We start from the raw sequence: 4,406 nt of genomic DNA, 5'->3' as shown, positions 1-4,406 counted from the left end.
GTATTATTATTATTATTATTATTATTATTATTATTATTATTATTATTATTATTATTATTATATACTTTTACGTCTCAAAACTAAAGATTGAAGTTAAAAGTTGATAACTTTTGTTTACATGATAGGAAATTAATAATTTTAAATAAACTAATATTTTAAAAATTATTTCAATTTAATTTGTTCTATTTCAGATAAAAAGAAAATTTCAATTGATATTTATTCATGTAGGAGAAACTAAACCGACATAAATATTTCTTGAGCTTTGGAAGTGTGAAAGAGGTTAATTACTTGCAATGTTAAACTATTTCAATAAACACTAAAAAATAAAACATTCTAGCAGAGGTTATTTTCCGACAGTTCAAGACTGCAACCGTCCCTAACATTTAAATTTTTTCATTTTTAAAATAATTTTTCTGCGTCTTCATTCCGCGTTTTCTCCCTAACAAAAATATTTAAATATCTCCAAAAGGATGAGTACTTTTTTAAAGCAAAAATATCTCCAAAATTGGACTTGAAATGGTTGAAGTTTATAGAAATCTTCCCAAGAAATAAGCACTTGTAAGAACATTTTTATTTCCCAAAAGAATTTAAGAACATAAAGAAAAAAATTGTAAAGTAATTAATGAAACATTAATTACTAATTTTTAATTTAACTTTATACTTATTTATCAATTTTGTGGTCTAATGAATCAACATTCTTGATTAAAGCGTTAATCAATTCGATATAATTTCTTAAATAGTAGAGCACAACATATTCCATTTGACTTATCTCTATTATTAATTTTTAAAATTTTCAAAAGCAAGTTTATATGTTTTATTTCAATTTTAACTAGTTCATATGCTTTATTTCCATTTTAACTATCAATTTATGAAAGTAATATATTAAAATAGAAAACCAATAATACTAATATAAATAGATTGAAGGTCATATATTTTTTAAGAAAATATCTACAACAAACTATTTTCATTTAGTAGTTTAATTTTTACGGAGAATTTGACTTATTTTGAATATTGTAATTCAATTCAACAATCGGAACATATGCCAACGAAGTAAAAAAGAGGAAATCTAGCCATTTGTAACTCAATAATAGAAACATATCAAGAAGTTATCGGTAATTATTGAAGATTTTAGATCGTCGCTAAATACAGAAGACTAGAAGCTTTCGGTAATTACCTACCAAACTTAACATTATTGATGGCCTAAGTCGTTGGTAATTGGGCTCAAAATTGAACATTACCAACGACTCAAAACAATGTAGCTTCGGTAATGAGCAAACTAGCTTCCAATGTAGTGTGCATTGTGGCTAACCCGTAAGAAATGAACCTGCAAATTATCAATTCATCCGTCAATTCTCAATTTTCAATTCATCCACCCAATTCATCAAATACAATGATTTCATATTAAAATAACTTAAAATAAATTGTTATTGTATGGTCATTCAAAACAAAAGTAATTAAGTTTGAAACATATCAAGCATTACATTAATGTTTTAAAAAGTTCCTAAATGTTTTAAAAACAAACATTTAATTCCATATAGTGTAATTAAAGGGGAAGGGTTTGATGATTTGCTTCTGACATTGGAGACGAGACGAAGATTAGGGCTTGGTGGGAAACGAATTGCAGAGACAGAAGATCTTGATTTTGGTCAAAATTGATCGAAGACATTATGATGAAGGTTGAAAAACAGTTATTTTCATATGTCATTTTAGACCAAATTACTCCCTTTACTACTTAGAATGAGCTTAGAATCAAGCAAAACCCAATAAATGAGTCTGTAGAGAGTCAAAAGTTATTTTTAGCGATATTATGCTTGTTTTGCATTGTTTTGTAGCATTTTTGAGAAAGTGACGAATGGAGTTGAAGATAAAGGTCGTAGACTCAAGAAAAGAGAAGAAAATTGAAGAATTGAAGAGTCGACACACCGCCCGGCGGCAACTTACACCGTCGGGCGGTCCAGGGCGAAGAGTAGGAACCTGGCGCTGGCGCTGGGCGGATTTGCGATTTGAGGGAAACCGTCGGGTGGTAGACTCCTACTGCCGGGCGGTAGTGCGATTTGTGGGAAACCGCCGGGCGCCACACTTGTTCCGTCGGGCAGTTGTCTGTTGGACTTGGGCCTGTTTTTTGTTGCGCTCCTCACCTATAAATAGCCCTATTGTGAGTTTAGATGCATTCTTTTGACAGAAGGGGGTGGCCAGACCTAATTTCACTCTCTGGAGAGGATCTTTTGGATGCTTAGGCTCCTTTTCATCTTTTCTAGGGTTTGCTTTTCCATTCTTCATCCATTTTTCATCTAGATTCACCATGTCAATGGTGAACTAAACCTATTATTGTTGGGGGAAACAATGTAATCTTTTGATACTCTCTTTTAATTAAACTCTTGTTTATTTATATGGTTTTCATATGCTTTGATTGTTAATCGTTGGGTTCTCATTTGTGCTTAATGCTTTTATCGTTTAACTCATTCGATAACTGTTGTTTGTCTTTATTGATACGGGGACGTACANTAATGTCATGAACTGGTGAGTAATTCCTTGATTAAGCAATACCACCTAGGGATAGGGTAGGACGATCAATTGCTTTTAACTTCTGCTCTATAATGCTGTATTAATTGTTAGGGGAGGCTAGGGATAGCAAGCCAGTAATTAGTATTAGGCTCTTTTCACCGAGGGATCGGGTTAAGGGTAGGCTAAGTGTTGACAAATTGGCAAGTGTACCAAATCGTACAAGTAATATAAATGGTAAGACCAAGTATCGTTTTCCCAAGAGACTCGTATGACTTCCTCGTTTGCGTGAATTAAAATAATAAGACTTGAGAAATTAGAATTAATAAATTGGGTTTGAGAACAAAAATATTAACATGCAAAATAAAGGTTGATTCAATTNGCGTGAATTAAAATAATAAGACTTGAGAAATTAGAATTAATAAATTGGGTTTGAGAACAAAAATATTAACATGCAAAATAAAGGTTGATTCAATTGACAAGCGAAAACAATGGATGAATGGATGTTGTTGGGTACTAACAATTTCATCTATTCCACTCTCTCTTACATACTACCCTTGATTATTAGATTGATTCAATTGTTATGCGACTTTCTTAGCCTCCCNTTAACCCGATCCCTNNGNNAAAANGGCCTAATATTAACTACTGGCTTGCTATCCCTAGCCTCCCCTAGTAATTAATACCGCATTATAAATAGAAGTTAGCGCAATTGATCGTCCTACCCCNATCCCTANGTGGTATTGCAGAATCAAGAGATTACTCACNAGTTCATGTNATTACTGCACGTCCCNATGTCAATAANGACAAACAACAATATACCGAATGAGTTAAANGATAAAGGCCTTAAGCACAGATGANAACCCAACAATAATCAATCAAAACATATGGAGACCATATAAATAATCAATAGTTTCAATAAGAGAGAGTATCAAAAGATTACATTGAATTCCCCAATAATAATAGGGTTTAGTTCACCATAGACATGGTGAAACTAGATGAAAAATGGAAGAAGAATGGAAGANCAAACCCTAGAAAAGATGAAAAGGAGCCTAAGCATCCAAGAGATCCTCTCTAGAGAAGCAAAATTAGGTCTGGTCGTTCTCCCCTATCAAAAGAATGACTCTGAATTCGTAATAGGGGTATTTATAGGCGAGGAGCGCGTCAGAAAACAGGCCCAGGCCCAGTGGACCACCGCCCGACGGCAATCGTCACCGCCCGGCGGTTTCCCTAAAGCCACAGAACCGCCCGGCACCAAAAAAGAGCCGCCCGGCGGTACGGTCCACCGCCCGGCGGTTTGGTCAACTTTTTCTGGTTGACTGGTTGACTTTTCTGCATTCTGGTTGACTTTTCTGCACTGCAAACGTTTGATCTTCAACCTTTCTTTCCTTTTCTTGAGTCAACGACCTGTATCTTTACTCCATTTTTTACTTTTCTCAAATTAGCTACAAAACAATGCAAAATAAGCATAAAATCGCTAAAAACAACTTTTGACTCTCTCCAGACTCATTTATTGAGTTTTGCTTGATTCTAAGCTCATTCCGAGTAGTAAAGGGTGTAATTTGGTCCAAATTGACATATGAAAATCACTGTTTTTCAACCTTNATCAACACCCCAAACTTAGAATTTTGCTTGTCCTTAAGCAAAACAAAACAAACACGAAAACAAAACTTGGCTTTATACTGTTTCATCCAATGCTTCAACAATCCCAAGGTACATGACAAAACCACTCGATTCAATATCCTCAGTGAAATCCAAAGTAAGATGCATGCATGCTTTAAACCCAGAGATTGCACAATAGATGTTATACACTATGAATGATCAATCCACTAAGCAAACATGTACTCAAGAAAATTGACAAATTATACCAAGCAAGTGTTTCACTCAATCACTCAAGTGTTTAAGGT

This window comes from Vigna radiata, chromosome 8 (genome assembly GCF_000741045.1).
Source record: "Vigna radiata var. radiata cultivar VC1973A chromosome 8, Vradiata_ver6, whole genome shotgun sequence".
NCBI classification, from domain to species: Eukaryota; Viridiplantae; Streptophyta; class Magnoliopsida; order Fabales; family Fabaceae; genus Vigna; species Vigna radiata.
This window is presented reverse-complemented; position numbering follows the sequence as displayed.